We start from the raw sequence: 22,519 nt of genomic DNA on the forward strand, positions 1-22,519 counted from the left end.
CCTCTCCCTAGGAGGCCATCCCCAGCACCTAGCCGCGGTGTGTCCTCCCCGACCACAGTTGGTGCAGGGGATGGACCCCCTAGTAAGCCGACCCTCCTCTCTCTAGCGCTCAGCGCCCCGAGCTCCATGGGGCACGGCTCGGAGGCGCTGGAGGGTGAAAATGGACGGACCCCCTCGGGGACGTTCCGCGGGTAGCTAGCAGGTTATCCAGCCTGATGGACATGTCGACCAACTGGTCGAACGTGAGGCTGGTGTCCCTACAGGCCAGCTCCCGACGGACGTCCTCTCGTAGACTACATCTGTAGTGATCGACGAGAGCCCGATCATTCCACCCTGCATCTGCCGCTAGAGTACGGAATTCGAGAGGGCGAACTCCTGGGCACTCCTCCTCCCCTGCCGGAGGAAGACCAGACGCTCCCCGCCGCTTTCCCTCCGGGGATGAGTCAAACACCGCCCTGAAGCGGCGGGAGAACTCGTCGTATGTTATGGTGTCCGCTTCGATCCTCCTCCACTCCGCGTTGGCCCATTCCAACGCCTTCCCGGAAAGGCAGGAGATCAGGGCGGACACGCTCTCATGTCCCGAGGGCGCCGGGTGCACGGTGGCCAGGTACAGCTCCACCTGGAGAAGGAAACCCTGACACCCGGCCGCGGTCCCATCGTAGGCCCTCGGGAGCGAGAGTCGAACTCCTCGGGGTTCCGGTGCGGGAAGGGGCTGACTGGCCGATGGTGCTGGCAGGGAGGATGGCGGTGGAGGCGTCCCCCAGCCTCGGATGGTGGTGATCACCTCCTGCAGTGCGGTCCCCATCTGCAGGATCTGGTCACCTTGTTCCCGGACCTTGTCCTCCAGCGTCGCCTGGGCTGCTGCGGCTCCTGCTGATTCCATTCTTTAAGGTGTGTTATTCTGTCACGCGTGCTGTAGGTGGGTGTAGTGGTGGAAGCAAACGCAGGACACCGAAGTATAGTCCAACAGACTTTAGTAAATCTCCAACAAGGAAATTACGACAACACTTGCCCGAAGGCGAAATTACGCACGAAGGCGAACAAAACAAAAGCGCACTAAACAGGTGCGTAAACACTCCAACGCAGTGGAGGGAAGCTCAACCGAGCGAAATAGCTAAATAAGCCCTACACACGACAGACCAAAATCAATAACACACAACACTAGACAAACACAACGAGAAACGTATAGGACACTAATTACGCTAAACGAGAACAGGTGTCACAACAAACAGACAAAAGCAAACGAACATGAAACATACAACGGTGGCAGCTAGTATTCCGGAGACAACGAACGCCGAAGCCTGCCCGAACAAGGAAGAGAGGCAGCCTCGGCCGAAACCGTGACATGGCTAAAGAATTGCAATATTTACCTGGAGCTAACCCTGCAGATAGCATTAATGGGTGATCTGAAAAGTCATAGTCAATCGATCAATAATATATTAATAATACTTTTAGCAAAAATGTTTATTTTCAATTTATAATCTGTAGAAACAATGAGAATAGAAAGGTTCAGAACTTTTGTAAGACATCACAGTACAGTTGAAATGGCAAATAGAAATCCAATATGGATGGTGTTAAGAGATAGATGGGTGGTGTTGAATGGAGTTGAAGGATGGGACTAATAACAACTAACAACAACTAATAACAACAAGATAACTAATAATGTAAGCGTACTGTGTCCATAATAATCATAATAAGTATATAGGTTATAGGTTGAGAGCTTTTGTGAAGGAGCACAGTTAGAAAGATATGGTATGGCATATAGAAGCAAACCGGATGGACATCATGAAAATGATTGGAGAGGTTGAGGGTAGAGGAAGTTCAGGAGTAAAAACAAACAAAATAGAGTTATTGTAAAATTGAGTGTGTCCATAAAATGTACAGTGGGGGAAAAAAGTATTTAGCCAGCCACCAATTGTGCAAGTTCTCCCACTTAAAAAGATGAGAGAGGCCTGTAATTTTCATCATAGGTACACGTCAACTATGACAGACAAATTGAGAAAAATAAATCCAGAAAATTACATTGTAGGATTTTTTATGAATTTATTTGCAAATTATGGTGGAAAATAAGTATTTGGTCACCTACAAACAAGCAAGATTTCTGGCTCTCACAGACCTGTAACTTCTTCTTTAAGAGGCTCCTCTGTCCTCCACTCGTTACCTGTATTAATGGCACCTGTTTGAACTTGTTATCAGCATAAAAGACACCTGTCCACAACCCTCAAACAGTCACACTCCAAACTCCACTATGGCCAAGACCAAAGAGCTGTCAAAGGACACCAGAAACAAAATTGTAGACCTGCACCAGGCTGGGGAAGACTGAATCTGCAATATGTAAGCAGCTTGGTTTGAAGAAATCAACTGTGGGAGCAATTATTAGGAAATGGAAGACATACAAGACCACTGAAAATCTCCCTCGATCTGGGGCTCCACGCAAGATCTCACCCCTGTAGGGTCAAAATGATCACAAGAACGGTGAGCAAAAAATCCCAGAACCACACGGGGGGACCTAGTGAATGACCTGCAGAGAGCTGGGACCAAAGTAACAAAGCCTACCATCAGTAACACACTACGCCGCAGGGACTCAAATCCTGCAGTGCCAGACGTGTCCCCCTGCTTAAGCCAGTACATGTCCAGGCCCGTCTGAAGTTTGCTAGAGTGCATTTGGATGATCCAGAAGAGGATTGGGAGAATGTCATATGGTCAGATGAAACCAAAATAGAACTTTTTGGTAAAAACTCAACTTGTCGTGTTTGAAGGACAAAGAATGCTGAGTTGCATCCAAAGAACACCATACCTACTGTGAAGCATGGGGGTAGAAACATCATGCTTTGGGGCTGTTTTTCTGCAAAGGGACCAGGACGACTGATCCGTGTAAAGGAAAGAATGAATGGGGCCATGTATCGTGAGATTTTGAGTGATAACCTCCTTCCATCAGCAAGGGCATTGAAGATGAAATGTGGCAGGGTCTTTCAGCATGACAATGATCCCAAACACACCGGCCGGGCAACGAAGGAGTGGCTTCGTAAGAAGCATTTCAAGGTCCTGGAGTGGCCTAGCCAGTCTCCAGATCTCAACCCCATAGAAAATCTTTGGAGGGAGTTGAAAGTCTGTGTTGCCCAGCGACATCCCCAAAACATCACTGCTCTAGAGGAGATCTGCATGGAGGAATGGGCCAAAATACCAGCAACAGTGTGTGAAAACCTTGTGAAGACTTACAGAAAACGTTTGACCGGTGTCATTGCCAACAAAGGGTATATAACAAAGTATTGAGAAACTTTTGTTATTGACCAAATACTTATTTTCCACCATAATTTGCAAATAAATTCATTAAAAATCCTACAATGTGATTTTCAGGAATTTTTTTTCTCATTTTGTCTGTCATAGTTGACGTGTACCTATGATGAAAATTACAGGCCTCTCTCATCTTTTTAAGTTGGAGAACTTGCACAATTGGTGGCTGACTAAATAATTTTTTGCCCCACTGTATATAGTATGTATAAGCTCGAAGATAATAAAGGGAAATATATATTTTTAAAGGATGTGTATGTGGATGTATCTATGTGTGTTTGTATATGTATGTGTGTATATGTACAGTGGGGAAAAAAAGTATTTAGTCAGCCACCAATTGTGCAAGTTCTCCCACTTAAAAAGATGAGAGAGGCCTGTAATTTTCATCATAGGTACACGTCAACTATGACAGACAAAATGAGAAAACATTTGGTCACCTACAAACAAGCAAGATTTCTGGCTCTCACAGACCTGTAACTTCTTCTTTAAGAGGCTCCTCTGTCCTCCACTCGTTACCTGTATTAATGGCACCTGTTTGAACTTGTTATCAGTATATAAGACACCTGTCCACAACCTCAAACAGTCACACTCCAAACTCCACTATGTCCAAGACCAAAGAGCTGTCAAAGGACACCAGAAACAAAATTGTAGACCTGCACCAGGCTGGGAAGACTGAATCTGCAATAGGTAAGCAGCTTGGTTTGAAGAAATCAACTGTGGGAGCAATTATTAGGAAATGGAAGACATACAAGACCACTGATAATCTCCCTCGATCTGGGGCTCCACGCAAGATCTCATCCCGTGGGGGTCAAAATGATCACAAGAACGGTGAGCAAAAATCCCAGAACCACACGGGGGGGACCTAGTGAATGACCTGCAGAGAGCTGGGACCAAAGTAACAAAGCCTACCATCAGTAACACACTACGCCGCCAGGGACTCAAATCCTGAGTGTCCCCCTACTTAAGCCAGTACATGTCCAGGCCCGTCTGAAGTTTGCTAGAGTGCATTTGGATGATCCAGAAGAGGATTGGGAGAATGTCATATGATCAGATGAAACCAAAATAGAACTTTTTGGTAAAAACTCAACTCGTCGTGTTTGGAGGACAAAGAATGCTGAGTTGCATCCAAAGAACACCATACCTACTGTGAAGCATGGGGGTAGAAACATCATGCTTTGGGGCTGTTTTTCTGCAAAGGGACCAGGACGACTGATCCGTGTAAAGGAAAGAATGAATGGGGCCATGTATCGTGAGATTTTGAGTGATAACCTCCTTCCATCAGCAAGGGCATTGAAGATGAAATGTGGCAGGGTCTTTCAGCATGACAATGATCCCAAACACACCGGCCGGGCAACGAAGGAGTGGCTTCGTAAGAAGCATTTCAAGGTCCTGGAGTGGCCTAGCCAGTCTCCAGATCTCAACCCCATAGAAAATCTTTGGAGGGAGTTGAAAGTCTGTGTTGCCCAGCGACAGCCCCAAAACATCACTGCTCTAGAGGAGATCTGCATGGAGGAATGGGCCAAAATACCAGCAACAGTGTGTGAAAACCTTGTGAAGACTTACAGAAAACGTTTGACCTGTGTCATTGCCAACAAAGGGTGTATAACAAAGTATTGAGAAACTTTTGTTATTGAGCAAATACTTATTTTCCACCATAATTTGCAAATAAATTCATAAAAAATCCTACAATGTGATTTTCTGGTTTTTGTTTCCTCATTTTGTCTGTCATAGTTGACGTGTACCTATGATGAAAATTACAGGCCTCTCTCATCTTTTTAAGTGGGAGAATTTGCACAATTGGTGGCTGACTAAATACTTTTTTCCCCCACTGTACATATATATATATGTCTAGTCTGGTCTGGTCTGGTCCTGTAGATCTACTATAGGAGAATGGACTGACTACTGCTGAATGGAGTTAGATGAGGAGTAGAGGTAACACGAGGGAACGAGGGAGGTAACGAATAAGGAAGAAACAAAGGATGGAAGAAATTATAGAAGTACATATACAGTGCGGAGAACAAGTATTTCATACACTGCCGATTTTGCAGGTTTTCCTACTTACAAAGCATGTAGAGGTCTGTCATTTTTTATCATAGGTACACTTCAACTGTGAGAGACGGAATCTAAAACAAAAATCCAGAAAATCACATTGTATGATTTTTAAGTAATTAATTTGCATTTTATTGCATGACATAAGTATTTGATACATCAGAAAAGCAGAACTTAATATTTGGTACAGAAACCTTTGTTTGCAATTACAGAGATCATACGTTTCCTGTAGGTCTTGACCAGGTTTGCACACACTACAGCAGGGATTTTGGCCTACTCCTTCATACAGACCTTCTCCAGATCCTTCAGGTTTCGGGGCTGTCGCTGGGTAATACGGATTTTCAGCTCCCTCCAAATATTTTCTATTGGGTTCAGGTCTGGAGACTGGCTAGGCCACTCCAGGACCGTGAGATGCTTCTTACGGAGCCACTCCTTAGTTGCCCTGGCTGTGTGTTTCGGGTCGTTGTCATGCTGGAAGACCCAGCCACGACCAATCTTCAATGCTCTTACTGAGGGAAGGAGGTTGTTGGCCAAGATCTCGCGATACATGGCCCCTTCCATCCTCCTCTCAATACGGTGCAGTCGTCCTGTCCCCTTTGCAGAAAAGCATCCCCAAAGAATTATTTTTCCACCTCCATGCTTCACGTTTGGGATGGTGTTCTTGGGGTTGTACTCATCCTTCTTCTTCCTCCAAACACGGCGAGTGGAGTTTAGACCAAAAAGCTATATTTTTTACTCATCAGACCACATGACCTTCTCCCATTCCTCCTCTGGATCATCCAGATGGTCATTGGCAAACTTCAGACGGGCCTGGACATGCGCTGGCTTGAGCAGGGGGACCTTGCATGCGCTGCAGGATTTTAATCCATGACGGCGTAGTGTGTTACTAATGGTTTTCTTTGAGACTGTGGTCCCACCTCTCTTCAGGTCATTGACCAGGTCCTGCCGTGTAGTTCTGGGCTGGTCCCTCACCTTCCTCATGATCATTGATGCCCTACGAGGTGAGATCTTGCATGGAGCCCCAGACCGAGGGTGATTGACCGTCATCTTGAACTTCTTCCATTTTCTAATAATTGCGCCAACAGTTGTTGCCTTCTCACCAAGCTGCTTGCCTATTGTCCTGTAGCCCATCCCAGCCTTGTGCAGGTCTACAATTTTAACCCTGATGTCCTTACACAGCGCTCTGGTCTTGGCCATTGTGGAGAGGTTGGAGTCTGATTGAGTGTGTGGACAGGTGTCTTTTATACAGGTAACAAGTTCAAACAGGTTCAGTTAATACAGGTAATGAGTGGAGAACAGGAGGGCTTCTTAAAGAAAAACGACAGGTCTGTGAGAGCCAGAAATCTTACTGGTTGGTAGGTGATCAAATACTTATGTCATGCAATAAAATGCAAATGAATTACTTAAAAATCATACAATGTGATTTTCTGGATTTGTGTTTTAGATTCCGTCTCTCACAGTTGAAGTGTACCTATGATAAAAAATTACAGACCTCTACATGCTTTGTAAGTAGGAAAACCTGCAAAATCGGCAGTGTATCAAATACTTGTTCTCCCCACTGTATATATTTGCGAGGGGAAAAAAACATATGGGGGATTGGAAGTGATGCAGACAATTACAATGATGGAAGTTACAATCTATCTGCAATATTAAAGCTGATCTACTCCCCAAAAAAAAAAAAAAAAAAGTCCACCTGTGTGCAATCTAAGTGTCATGATCATGTGATCTGTCACATGATCTCAGTATATATACACCTGTTCTGAAAGGCCCCAGAGTCTGCAACACCACCAAGCAAGCGGCACCATGAAGACCAAGGAGCTCTCCAAACAGGTCAGGGACAAAGTTGTGGAGAAGTACAGATCAGGGTTGGGTTCTAAAAAAATATCCGAAACATTGACCATTAAATCCATTATTTAAAAATATGGCACCACAACAAACCTGCCAAGAGAGGGCCGCCCACCAAAACTCATTGACCAGGCAAGGAGGGCATTAATCGGAGAGGCAACAAAGAGACCAAAGACAACCCTGAAGGAGCTGCAAAGCTCCACAGCGGATATTGGCGTATCTGTCCATAGGACCACTTAAGATGTACACACCACAGAGCTGGGCTTTATGGAAAAGTGGCCTGAAAAAAGCCATTGCTTGAAGAAAAAAATAAGCAAACACGTTTGGTGTTCGCCAAAAGCAATGTGGGCAACTCCCCAAACATATGGAAGAAGGTACTCTGGTCAGATGAGACTAAAATTGAGCTTTTTGGCCATCAAACCCAACACCTCTCATCACTTCGAGAACACCATCCCACAGTGAAGCATGGTGGTGGCAGCATCATGCTGTGGGGATGTTTTTCATCGGCAGGGACTGGGAAACTGGTCAGAATTGAAGGAATGATGGATGCCGCTAAATACAGGGAAATTCTTGAGGGAAACCTGTTTCAGTCTTCCCGAGATTTGAGACTGGGATGGAGTTTCACCTTCCAGCAGGACAATGACCCTAAGTATACTGCTAAAGCAACAATCGAGTGGTTTAAGGGGATACATTTACATTTCTTGTAATGGCCTAATCAAAGCCCAGAACTCAATGCAATTGAGAATATGTGGTATGACTTAAAGATTGCTGTACACCAGCAGAACCCATCCAACTTGAAGGAGCTGGAGCAGTTTTGCCTTGAAGAATGGGCAAAGTTCCCAGTGGCTAGATGTGCCAAGCTTATAGAGACATCCCCCAAGAGACTTGCAGCTGTAATTGCTGCAACAGGTGGGTCTACAAAGTATTGACTTTGGGGGGTTGAATAGTTATGCACGCTCAAGTTCAGTTTTTTTGTCTTATTTCTTGTTTGTTTCACAAGAAAAAATATTTTGCATCTTTGAAGTGGTAGGCATGTTGTGTAAATCAAATGATACAAAGTATGAAAATGTATGCACTCAATAACAATAAGTCGCTCTGGATAAGAGTGTCTGCTAAATGACTAAAATGTAAATGTAATACAAACTCCCAAAAAATAAATTTTAATTCAAGGTTGTAAGGCAACAAAATAGGAAAAATGCCAAGGGGGGTGAATACTTTCGCAAGCCACTGTATGTTGTGAAATTGTTAGATATTACTTGTTAGATATTACTGCACTCTCGGAGCTAGAAGCACAAGCATTTCGCTACACCCGCAATAACATCTGCTAAACACATGTATGTGACAAATGTGATTTGATTTGATTTAAAGAGGTTAAATTCTTAATGGCTGGCGCACGAGTTCTGTGTTGCTGGTTGTAGCGTGAGTGGAAGTAGGGAATACACACATTTTATGGCTTATAAAAGTGTTGAAGAAAGTGTTGACAGTTCTGAATAAAAACTAACATGAACTTACTCATTAAAACAGCAGCTCTTTGCTGTATTCATTGAGTCTCTCTAGTCATGCATTTAAAATCTTACAGTATCAACTTTGCTGCGCGTTCTAGGCTTCTTTTTACAGTCAATGGCTTGAGGAAACTGTGCAGACACAGTGATCTGAGCTATCAGATTGGCCAGCGGTAGACCTGTAGGTGCTCTTGATTTGCTCTCTGGGCCTGCTGGGTAGGTGGAGTTCAAAATGGGAACACTGCCTTCCCGGCGCTAAGGCTGCTGAATCAAGTGCGAAAAAAATAAAAAATAAATAGGGTTTATCGTTTTATGTTTTTAAAATATATGTTTGGTGATCGACTAGGAATGCCTTGAAGATAGATCAGTCAATCGCGATCAACCGGTTGGTGACCACTGGGTTAGGATGTTCGTCACGATCTATGTCTGACTATTTCCTCCATCCAACAGGTCCAATCTATCCTGTGCATTATAGGTTGACATTGGGAGACAAATTGTTACTTCAATATTACACAGTACAATGCAATGTCATATACCCGTATAGATCAGACTGTATCCTGTGCATATGCCAAATAACCATTGATTTTGATAACATAATATTGATGGAATATGAGTAAATTATAGTGGGAACGTATGCACTGTTTATGAATTCCACCACTTCTTCTTCAATGCTGTCCATGGTTGTGAATCACCATCAATGCTCTGTTGACTACAGCTAAATTGGGGGGGGACATTATCACCAAATGTGCTGAACAGGCAAACATAGCTAACTATTTTGGTCGATTACCAACAAAATAATTGAATCACAAAGCATAACAAAAAATGTCTTACCTCTTTCAGTGTTGGAGTTTGCACAACCACAACTTGTACAGCCTCAGGTTCCCTCAAAATCAGACCGTCTCCACCAGTAGAAATACATGTTTGTGTGATGTTACTGAACCAAATGTTATAGCTAGATGCATTTTTTGGGGTGGTCCTGGGCAAAAAAATGCTGTCGACCACCTAGCTAGCTAGCATTATCAGCTACTTTTATTTTTTTATTATTTTTATTATTATCATCTACACACGAAACACACCATCATGTCAACAATCTACATATCTAGCTTTAGCTAGCTAGCTTTAGCTAGTTGAATAAAGAAGGATTACTTTTATACTATTCCAGGTATTCCTCAAAGAGGTAGGGTTTCAGTTTCTCCGGAAGGTCGTCAGTGAGTCCGCTGTCCTGGTGTCGTGGGGGAGCTTGTTCCACCATTGGGGTGCCAGAGCAGCGAACAGCTTTGACTGGGCTGAGCGGGATTTGTGCTTCCGTAGAGGTAGGGGGGCTAGCAGGCCAGAGGTGGATGAACGTAGTGCCCTTGTTTGGGTGTAGGATCAGAGCCTGAAGGTAAGGAGGTGCCGTTCCCCTCACAGCTCCGTAGGCAAGCACTATGGTCTTGTAGTAGCCTCAACTGGAAGCCAGTGGAGTGTGCGGAGGAGTGGGGTGACATGAGAGAACTTGGCTTCGACTTGATTCAGATCCAAGAACAAAGAATGATGCTTGCTGGCTTCGTCTGCTCTGTTTGTTTCTGGCTGCTATAACGTTAGGTTGCAAGTGACTTTCACTTCCTCTCCAGCGCTGGGGCAGTAGGATCATTAGAGTAGGCAGGATTAGCGCAAAGACACACCTAGCCTAGAAGGGCAGCCCAAGGCAGCTCAGGGCTCAACCCCCTTGTTTTCATTCAAAGTGAAAACATTACACAAGAAGTTACCTGCGACCTGCGGATTTCTGCTTTAAAGATAGGGGGTTGGGTTTGCTTGTTTGACACATAAATAACACATTAACAAGAGTACACCAAAATAACTTCTTAGACCATACGTCGGGACTACCGGCCGTGGTGACTCCTTGCTGTCCCCAGTCCGCCTGGCCTTGCTGCTATTCCAGTTTCAACTGTTCTGCCTGCGGTTATGGAACCCCTACCTGTCCCAGACCTGCTGTTTTCAACTCTTAATGATCGGCTATGAAAAGCCAACTGTGTCACGGTTCCCTAAGACAGAACCCAGAAGCAGACCAGGACAAGGAGAGTTGAACGAAGGTGAGGGTTTATTACAGATTCAAAAGGTGCAGAATAATCCAGGAGACGGAGCGGGTGGCGGAGATGAGTAGGTGGAGGTGAAATGGCAGATTAAACGATGGCACGGCAGGGGTTGGGTGAAGGTTCCGGGAGAATGATGTTAATGGCTAACGATCCGGCAGGGAATGGATGTTAGACCAGAGCCTAAGAAGGGTGATGATCAGGACCAGGTGTGCAGATTGCTGATGGGATGCAGGTGCGGAAATCAAGAGAGCTCCCCGGAGCGTTCCAGCACCCTCGGGAAACTGGAGATCACGAGCAGAACAACTAGACCACAGACAGGACCCGACTCAGACTGCCGGGATCGTTACAAACTGAGATTTATTCCTGATTATTATTTGACCATGCTTGTCACTTATGAACATTTTTGAACATCTTGGCATGGTTCTGTTATAATCTCCACCCGGCACAGCCAGAAGAGGACTGGCCACCCCTCATAGCCTGGTTCCTCTCTAGGTTTCTTCCTAGGTTTTGGCCTTTCTAGGGAGTTTTTCCTAGCCACCGTGCTTCTACACCTGCATTACTAGCTGTTTGGGGTTTTAGGCTGGGTTTCTGTACAGCACTTCGAGATATTAGCTGATGTAAGAAGGGCTATATAAAATAAAATTGATTGATTGATTGATTACTTCCACTAGATAGATTTCTGAAATACAACAGTGCTTTCACAGAGATTCAGCTGACCAAGTTCACAAGATGACCAAAAAGTTCATCGTAACTTATTTAATATGTAGCCTAATAAACTGCATGCTTACCTGAGATGTAGTGGGAGGACCACGCAACATATCATTGCGTGACTCCAAGTTTACTTCGATATGATGGTTATTATATCAATATTTGCTCATAAAGGCGTTTCCACCGCAATTTCTCGCATAATTCATTTTACTGACACAAAAAGATTCCACCATGTCAAACACATTGATACAATCCTACCTGCATATCCAGTTTCCATCAGCCTGTTTGTGATTTTTTTTCATGCGTCAGGTAATTCATCCGCATTAAATGGTTGGATAGAAATCTGGTTAATGAGCAGCTAAATGTCCCATTCTTAGGCATTAAAAATTGCAAAACCTTCTCAAACCTCAGTAGCACTGATAAGCTTTCATATCTTTGGCATTTTCCTGCTGATCAACTTTTTGGCCTCAATTCCTATGCCTCCATTCACATTTTCTTTAATATCATCTACGGACAAAGATAACTTAGCATAAGCTCCAGGGACATGGCTTTTGATCTTCACCGCATTTCTATTTGAAGAATATTCCCTTGCTGAGCATGACTAGCACAGAATATTAGCATTCTACTATTCCCAATGAACTGGGCTAGTCTTACTTCACCTATCTCTTTCTTTACGGCATTGGTTAATCGGATAGGGTGTAGATGAGGCCCTGTGGTCACGTCAAACACCATCACAACTTTCCATTCCGACACAGCATTAATATTTTTTCCTACCTTTGCCCTCTTCACATTCTCTTCGCTAGAAGCGCAAATGCTTTTAGTAGCATGGTCTCTCTTTTTCCTATTACTTTAAACTACAGATCATTCAGGTCCTTGATCCTCATCCTTCCGACGCATATCATGAGAACTATCATCCATATTGATAGCATTCCAGCACAGCTGTTTCTTCTCTATATCATCCATCGCCTCATCCTCACTACTTGCCGCTATCAAATCAAAATCAAATCAAATCAAATGTATTGGTCACATACACATGGTTAGCAGATGTTATTGCGAGTGTAGCGAAATTGTCACACCCTGGCTCTGGGACTCTATATGTTGAGCCAGGGTGTGTTCATTCTATGTGTTATATTTCTATGTTGGGGGTTTTAGTTCTTCTGTTTCTTTGTTGGCCTGAGTGACTCCCAATCAGAGGCAACGAGTGTCAGCTGTGGCTGGTTGTCTCTGATTGGGAGCCATATTTAAACTGTCTGTTTTCCCTTGGTGTTTGTGGGTTTTTGTTCCAGTTGGTCATTGTTACCTAGGACGTTACGAGTCGTTTTGTATCGTGTGTGCACTTTAACTAAATAAAGTATGTTCGCTCAACACGCTGCGCCTTGGTCCTCCTCTATGTATGACGATCGGGACAGAAAAACCCACCATACCAGGACCAAGCAGCGTGTCCAGGAGCAGGCAGCCTGGACGTGGGAGCAGATTTTGGACGGACAGGGGTCCTGGACCTGGGAGGAAATCCTGGCCGGGATGGATCGCCGGCCATGGAGTGAGACTGTAGAGAGGCGACGGAAAGAGGAGCAACGGCGTGATCAGGGTCGTCGTCGGACGGTCGAGAGGCAACCCCAGAAAATTTTTAGGGGGGGGCACACGGCATGGACGATTGGGCTGACGGAGGCAGAAAAGGGGCGTATTCAGAAGGCCACCAGGTTACGGGGGCCACTGGTCAAAGTAGAGCCAGTGGTGTGTGTCCCCAGTACGGTCCGGCCTGTTACGGCCCCTCGCACCAAATGGACGGTGTGCGTCGCCAGCCCAGTCCGGCCTGTCCCTGCTCCACGCACCAAGCCTACGGTGTGCGTCGCCAGCCCAGTCCGGCCTGTCCCTGCTCCACGCACCAAGCCTACGGTGTGCGTCGCCAGCCCGGTCCGGCCTGTCCCTACTCCACGCACCAAGCCAGGGGTGCGAGTCGTCAGCCCGGTCCGGCCTGTTCCTACTCCACGCACCAAGCCAGGGGTGCGCATCGTCAGCCCGGTCCGGCCCGTTCCGGCTCCACGCACCAAGCCAGGGGTGCGCGTCGCCAGCCCGGCCCGGCCTGTTCCTGCTACTCGCACTAAGCCAGGGGTGCGAGTCGTCAGCCTGGTAAGGCCCATTCCTCCTGCACGCACCAAGCCAGGGGTGCGCGTCGTCAGCCTGGTAAGGCCCGTTCCTCCTCCACGCACCAAGCCAGGGGTGCGCGTCGTCAGTCCAGCACAACCCGTGCCGGGGTCACCGGTGCCTGGTAAGGTACCGGTCAACTGCTCCACTACGGAGCTGAAGCTAACCGCTCCTGCTGCGTCCAGTTCCGCTCCAGCCAGCGGGGCCAGACTGGACCAGGGGCGCTATGGGGGGTTTATTGGAGGGTGGTGGGCAAGGCCGGAGCCAGAACCGCCGCCGAGGAGGAATGCCCACTCAGCAACTCCCCTGTTTTGTTCAAGTTGAGGCGCGGTCGCAGTCCGCGCCTTTAGGGGGGGTACTGTCACACCCTGGCTCTGGGACTCTATATGTTGAGCCAGGGTGTGTTCATTCTATGTGTTATATTTCTATGTTGGGGGTTCTAGTTCTTCTGTTTCTTTGTTGGCCTGAGTGACTCCCAATCAGAGGCAACGAGTGTCAGCTGTGGCTGGTTGTCTCTGATTGGGAGCCATATTTAAGCTGTCTGTTTTCCCTTGGTGTTTGTGGGTTTTTGTTCCAGTTGGTCATTGTTACCTAGGACATTACGAGTCGTTTTGTATCGTGTGTGCACTTTAACTAATTAAAGTATGTTCGCTCAACACGCTGCGCCTTGGTCCTCCTCTATGTATGACGATCGTGACAGAAATGCTTGTGCTTCTAGTTCCGACAGTGCAGCAATATCTAGCAAGTAATATCTAACAGTTCCACAACACAAACCTAATACACACAAATCTAAGTAAAGGAATGGAATAAGAATATATAAATATATGGATGAGCAATGTCATTATCAGAGTGGCATAGGCAAAGATGCAATAGATAGTATAGAATACAGTATATACAGTGGGGGAAAAAAGTATTCAGTCAGCCACCAATTGTGCAAGTTCTCCCACTTAAAAAGATGAGAGAGGCCTGTAATTTTCATCATAGGTACACGTCAACTATGACAGACAAATTGAGAAAAAGAAATCCAGAAAATCACATTGTAGGATTTTTTATGAATTTATTTGCAAATTATGGTGGAAAATAAGTATTTGGTCACCTACAAACAAGCAAGATTTCTGGCTCTCACAGACCTGTAACTTCTTCTTTAAGAGGCTCCTCTGTCCTCCACTCGTTACCTGTATTAATGGCACCTGTTTGAACTTGTTATCAGTATAAAAGACACCTGTCCACAACCTCAAACAGACACACTCCAAACTCCACTATGGCCAAGACCAAAGAGCTGTCAAAGGACACCAGAAACAAAATTGTAGACCTGCACCAGGCTGGGAAGACTGAATCTGCAATAGGTAAGCAGCTGTGGGAGCAATTATTAGGAAATGGAAGACATACAAGACCACTGATAATCTCCCTCGATCTGGGGCTCCACGCAAGATCTCACCCCGTAGGGTCAAAATGATCACAAGAACGGTGAGCAAAAATCCCAGAACCACACAGTGGGACCTAGTGAATGACCTGCAGAGAGCTGGGACCAAAGTAACAAAGCCTACCATCAGTAACACACTACGCCGCCAGGGACTCAAATCCTGCAGTGTCAGACTTGTCCCCCTGCTTAGGCCAGTACATGTCCAGGCCCGTCTGAAGTTTGCTAGAGTGCATTTGGATGATCCAGAAGAGGATTGGGAGAATGTCATATGGTCAGATGAAACCAAAATATAACTTTTTGGTAAAAACTCAACTTGTTGTGTTTGGAGGACAAAGAATGCTGAGTTGCATCCAAAGAACACCATACCTACTGTGAAGCATTGGGGTGGAAACATCATGCTTTGGGGCTGTTTTTCTGCAAAGGGACCAGGACGACTGATCCGTGTAAAGGAAAGAATGAATGGGGCCATGTATCGTGAGATTTTGCGTGAAAACCTCCTTCCATCAGCAAGGGCATTGAAGATGAAACGTGGCTGGGTCTTTCAGCATGACAATAATCCCAAACACACCGCCCGGGCAACGAAGGAGTGGCTTCGTAAGAAGCATTTCAAGGTCCTGGAGTGGCCTAGCCAGTCTCCAGATCTCAACCCCATAGAAAATCTTTGGAGGGAGTTGAAAGTCCGTGTTGCCCAGCAACAGCCCCAAAACATCACTGCTCTAGAGGAGATCTGCATGGAGGAATGGGCCAAAATACCAGCAAGTGTGTGAAAACCTTGTGAAGACTTACAGAAAATGTTTGACCTGTGTCATTGCCAACAAAGGGTATATAACAAAGTATTGAGAAACTTTTGTTATTGACCAAATACTTATTTCCCCCCGTAATTTGCAAATAAATTCAATAAAAATCCTACAATGTGATTTTCTGGAGAAAAAAAATCTCATTTTGTCTGTCATAGTTGACGTGTACCTATGATGAAAATTACAGGCCTCTCTCATCTTTTTAAGTGGGAGAACTTGCACAATTGGTGGCTGACTAAATACTTTTTTTCCCCACTGTACATATGAGATGGGTAATGCAAGATATGTAAACATTATTAAAGTGGTATTATTAAAGTGACTAGTCTTCAATTTTTTTTTAAGTGGCCAATGATTTGCAAGTCTGTATGTAGCCAGCAGCCTCTCTGTGCTGGTGGTGGCTGTTTAACAGTCTGATGGCCTTGAGATAGAAGCTGTTTTTCAGTCTCTCGGTCCCAGCTTTGATGCACCTGTACGGACCTCACCTTCTGGATGATAGTGGGGTGAACAGGCAGTGGCTCAGATGGTAGTTGTCTTTGATTGTCTTTTTGGCATGTGACATCGGGTGCTGTAGGTGTCCTAGAGGGCAGGTAGTTTGCCCCCTGTGATGCGTTGTGCAGACCACACCACCAACTGGAGAGCCCTGCAGTTGTGTGCGGTGCAGTTGCTGTTAAAGTTTGTGAGGGTTTAGGTGACAGGCCAAATTTCTTCAGCCTCCTGATGTTGAAGAGACGCTGTTGCTCCTTCTTCACCACGCTGTCTGTGTGGGTGGACCATTTCAGTTTGTCAGTGATATGTACGCCGAGGAACTTAAAACTTTCCACCTTCTCCACTGCTGTCCCGTCGATGTGGATAGGGGGGTAATCCCTCTGCTCTTTCCTGAAGTACACGATCATCTCCTTTGTTTTGTTGACATTGAGTGAGAGGTTATTTTCCTGACACCACACTCCGAGAGCCCTCACCTCCTCCCTGTAGGCTGTCTAATCGTTGTTGGTAATCAAGCCTACTAATGTTGTGTCATCTGCAAACTTGATGATTGAGTTGGAGGCGTGCATGGCTATGCAGTCATGGGTGAACAGAGAGTACAGGAGGGGGCTGAGCACACAGTGTTGAGGATCAGCGAAGTAGAGATGTTGTTTCCTAACTTCACCACCTGGGGGTGGCCCATCAGGAAGTCCAGGACCCAATTGCACAGGGCGGGTTTGAGACCCAGGGCCTCAAGCTTAATGATGAGCTTGGAGGGTACTATGGTGTTGAATGCTGACCTATAGTCAATGAACAGCATTTTTACATAGGTATTCCTCTTGTCCAGATGGGATAGGGCAGTGTGCAGTGTGATGGCGATTGCATCGTCTGTGGACTTATTGGGGCAAATTGAAATGGGTCTAGGGTGACAGGTAAGGTGGAGGTGATACAGTGAGGGAAAAAAGCATTTGATCCCCTGCTGATTTTGTACGTTTGCCCACTGACAAAGACATGATCAGTCTATAATTTTAATGGTAGGTTTATTTGAACAGTGAGAGACAGAATAACAACAAAAAAATCCAGAAAAACGCATGTCAAAAATGTTATGAATTGATTTGCATTTTAATGAGGGAAATAAGTATTTGACCCCTCTGCAAAACATGACCTAGTATTTGGTGGCAAAACCCTTGGCAATCACAGAGGTCAGATGTTTCTTGTATTTGGCCACCAGGTTTGCACACATCTCAGGAGGGATTTTGTCCCACTCCTCTTTGCAGATCTTCTCCAAGTCATAAAAGTTTCGAGCCTGACATTTGGCAACTCGAACCTTCAGCTCCCTCCACAGATTTTCTATGGGATTAAGGTCTGGAGACTGGCTAGGCCACTCCAGGACCTTAATGTGCTTCTTCTTGAGCCACTACTTTGTTGCCTTGGCCGTGTGTTTTGGGTCATTGTCATGCTGGAATACCCATCCACGACCCATGTTCAATGCCCTGGCTGAGGGAAGGAGGTTCTCACCCAAGATTTGACGGTACATGGAGCCGTCCATCGTCCCTTTGATGCGGTGAAGTTGTCCTGTCCCCTTAGCAGAAAAGCACCCCCAAAGCATAATGTTTCCACCTCCATGTTTGACGGTGAGGATGGTGTTCTTGGGGTCATAGGCAGCATTCCTCCTCCTCCAAACACGGCGAGTTGAGTTGATGTCAAAGAGCTCCATTTTGGTCTCATCTGACCACAACACTTTCACCCAGTTCTCCTCTGAATCATTCAGATATTCATTGGCAAACGTCAGATGGGCCTGTATATGTGCTTTCTTGAGCAGGGGGACCTTGCGGGCGCTGCAGGATTTCAGTCCTTCACTGCGTAGTGTGTTACCAATTGTTTTCTTGGTGACTATGGTCCCAGCTGCCTTGAGATCATTGACAAGATCCTCCCGTGTAGTTCTGGGCTGATTCCTCACCGTTCTCATGATCATTGCAACTCCACGAGGTGAGATCTTGCATGGAGCCCCAGGCCGAGGGAGATTGACAGGTCTTTTGTGTTTCTTCCATTTGCGAATAATCGCACCAAATGTTGTCACCTTCTCACCAAGCATTCCAGCCTTGTGTAGGTCTACAATCTTGTCCCTGACATCCTTGGAGAGCTCTTTGGTCTTGGCCATGGTGGAGAGTTTGGAATCTGATTGATTGATTGCTTCTGTGGACAGGTGTCTTTTATACAGGTAACAAGCTGAGATTAGGAGCACTCCCTTTAAGAGTGTGCTCCTAATCTCAGTTCGTTACCTGTATAAAAGACACCTGGGAGCCAGAAATCTTTCTGATTGAGAGGGGGTCAAATACTTATTTTCCTCATTAAAATGCAAATCAATTTATAACATTTTTGACATGCGTTTTCCTGGATTTTTGTTGTTGTTATTCTGTCTCTCACTGTTCAAATAAACCTACCATTAAAATTATAGACTGATCATTTCTTTGTCAGTGGGCAAACGTACAAAATCAGCAGGGGATCAAATACTTTTTTCCCTCACTGTATGATCCTTGACTAATCTCTCAAAGCACTTCATGATGACATAAGTGAGTGTTACGGAGCGAAAGTTCTTTAGTTCAGTTACCTTTGCATTCTTGGTTACAGGAACAATGGTGGCAATCTTGAAGCACGTGGGGACAGCAGACTGGGATAGGGAGAGATTGAATATGTCCGTAAACATACCAGCCATCTGAATCTACAGTAGGCATAAGCTATTACTGTAAGGAAATACAGTATGTTACAGTAATTTTTACACAAGGCTTCTTATTACAGTAAATAACAGTATTTTTCAGCATTTTACCCATAATGCAGTGCAATATACAGCTTTAATTCTGTAAAACACATTTAAGGTATTTTACTGTGCATTATACAGTGTTTTGCTGTTTAAATGATAGTTGTCTCATAGTGGATGGACGTGACTCCTCATTATCAAAGGTATCAAGAAATCTGCATCAACATCTTGATCTTTTCCATATCTTTAGTACAGTCTAGCTGGTTGTGCCCTTGATTATTTCCATATCTTTAGTACTGTCTAGCTAACTGGTTAAGATTTTGATAATTTCCATAAATAGTCTTACTGGGTGTGAAGTATACTAGGATTACTCCTTCTAACCAAGTCCCCAACAGTGCCTAACCAAGCCAAGCCAGTTGATTTAAAAAGAGAGATTCTGTCGAAATCTTGAATACTCGAGATAATGCTGTGAGCACGTTTGTGTTGTCTGTCTGAAGTCACTCTCATGTCTGTCTGAACGCTATCTCCACCTGACTAAGATAGAATCTCTGTGGCATGTTTCTCAGAGATAAGGCTTTTCCCAGGGCCCTCACGTCCACTCGCTGTTGGCTAGGGGTGATCAGAGTGTTGAGTTTACCGTCCTGTGGTGGACTCCTGTGCAGGCCAGTGACAGTAAGTACATAGAAGTTCACACAGGGTGGGGGATAGGAAGGAAGCTAATTTGACCTCAGTTACATTGAGATTGTCAGTAATTCCCTTGCCTTTGAAAGTCTGACCAACCTAATTTTCGGTGCAGCAGCACCCCCTGAAAAGTCAGAATTAAAAATAATTCACAAAAGTAGTGGGCCTTTACTAGTTTCGTATTAGCAGACACGGGTGCTGCAATTTGATCACCACCGCGGCTATGTATAATAGTCTTTAAGACCTAAGTACCTCATATCAATTCCATATCAGGTATATTTCTTCTTCTTCTTCTTCTTCTTCTTCTTCTTCTTCTTCTTCTTCTTCTTCTTCTTCTTCTTCTTCTTCTTCTTCTTCTTCTTCTTCTTCTTCTTCTTCTTCTTCTTCTTCTTCTTCTTCTTCTTCTTCTTCTTCTTCTTCTTCTTCTTCTTCTTCTTCTTCTTCTTCTTCTTCTTCTTCTTCATCTCCCACTCCCCCTTTTTCTTTTGTCTGTCTGTTACTCTTACAAAGTGCTGGAAAGAAAAGTCCACTTTGCTGGAGTCGGCCAGGTGAGGGTGTGAGGCTTAATGGTATGCTAATACAGGCCACAGAAGTCAGGGGTTTATAATTGGAGCACAGCTGCTACTGGGACCCGCCAACAGCATCCTGTGGGTTGAGAGACGCCAGGCAGAGAGGAGGTACAGGCATGCTAGAGGAGGAGGTGGTGGAAGTCACAGGGTCACAGTGATAAGGTCAGCTTTGTCTCAGAATAGAGATACCTATGGTAATTTATGATATGATATTTTAATATACTATAATACAGTTTTAGAATGTTAGAGTTGAAGAACTCATTAAGAACTCACTTTAGATTAGAAACAACTTGTAAGATGTTGCCTTAGCTTAGACACAGTATGTTGGCATATTGTTGGCATATTAGCACATTGTTATTCCAGGCCAGACTCTAGTGGATTATGGCCTAATTATGCATTTTTTAAATGTTGAAATGATGGCCTTGGGTGTCATTTTATTTCCATGGCAATATCCTACAATTCACTACAGGCAACGCAATCATCTATTACCATCTAGTAGGCTTGCAATGAGCTAGGGTGTTGTGGATGGGGTTAAAGTTGGCCTTAAACCACAGTAAACGGCTCCAAGGATTGGCAGTTCAATCCCAGTGCTAGGCACTTCATCTGTAATTTCAGTTTTTCTGTTTTAACCCTATCCCAAACCTTAACACTTACAGTGAGGGAAAAAATAATTTGATCCCCTGCTGATTTTGAACGTTTGCCCACTGACAAAGAAATGATCAGGGGGTCTATGAACAGGGGTAGTGAGAGAGAGAGCTTTCAATTTTGTGTAGATGAGGGATATACATTTTTAAATATAGTATACATCTAATCTAATTATTCATTGTCCTATCATGATGGAAAGATCCCTAACCCTATAACCTGGACACCCACCTGAGCGACCCATACACCAAAGAGAAGTTCCCATCTATTTTATGGACCTGCTGTGAATATGCAGCCTAAACAGAGAAATAAATGCGGTCAGAGACCTACTTGAGCAGCACCGCCCCCTCAAGATTCTGAGCCTGCCTGGCAGGGTTGGTCCTACAAAGCCAGAGCCCCCTGATGGGAGAGCAAAATATACAAGGAAATTCTCAAAGCTGCTAATGAGAACCTTGACGACCTTTTACCTAGCCGGTGGGGATTCCGGTGGGGTACGCCCACCCAGGTAGTGGCAGTGCTGGCAACACTGGCTGCAGTAACCCATGGGGAGGGGGTCACACTCGGACAATCAGAGAGGGGGTTTATCATTGTGGCCCAGGTGGCACAAAACAATCAAAGGTCTGACCGCATGGAGATGCTTGGGAAAATGGTTACAACAGGGGATCAGAGTGTTTGTGTCTCAGGTGAAGAGGGTGGATCTGATCTCCATCACCTAGGACTTGACATAGATTAAGTAGATTAATCAAATCTCACATTGTTATCAATTTCTGCTCAATCTGCATGCTTTCTCAATCAGCTTTAACTGTATGTGCACTCGTAGATCAAGTTATTTCTCGAGTTGGGCTCTGGGATATAACAGCCGTTGAGTATCGGATTTTATGGTGGATTGTGGAGGAGGGGGGTTGAGTGTGTTGGAGTATGTGAGTATGTGCGTGTGTGCTGGTCTGGCATCTGTTGTGGGGGGGGTGGGAATGTTGGTGGGGGGGTATGGGATGGACCGCGGGAATTATTTGCTAGGATAATAATTGCTTGTCAATGAATTAAATGCAATACAATGGCAATCCTGGTTATATGTTAGAATCCTATGCGTGAACTGCCGACATTATTACGCATATTAATTGATAATGATGGAAAATAGGATATGCATAATAAAAATAATAATAATAGTTATGTAGATATATATATATATATAGAGGTAAAAGCATTGGAAATGCTTTTGGCGGTTAACCTGCTTCTGTTTTGTGGGTGGCACTGTGTGCTGTTATCGATGGATGGGTCCTGGCCTCTCGGGGTCTTAGGGATACGGAGGGACGTGGGTGGGATGCTGATCACTGGGATGACGGCTCAACTTGGGATGGGGAGGGGCTTTAGCGGGGGAATTAGTGGAGAACAATTGAAGGGTTACTCCGTAGCAATGCAAATATCACGGTACAGCTATATGGACACTCAATCATTACGCTATTTTTTATTGATAAATTTACAAACATATATAATGATAAATAGACTTGAAACTTGTATCTCATTATGGTGTATGGTGAAATAAGTATAGCCAGTTATAATTGTAATGGCTTA

The sequence above is a fragment of the Coregonus clupeaformis genome, chromosome 14 (genome assembly GCF_020615455.1).
Source record: "Coregonus clupeaformis isolate EN_2021a chromosome 14, ASM2061545v1, whole genome shotgun sequence".
Lineage (NCBI taxonomy): Eukaryota > Metazoa > Chordata > Actinopteri > Salmoniformes > Salmonidae > Coregonus > Coregonus clupeaformis.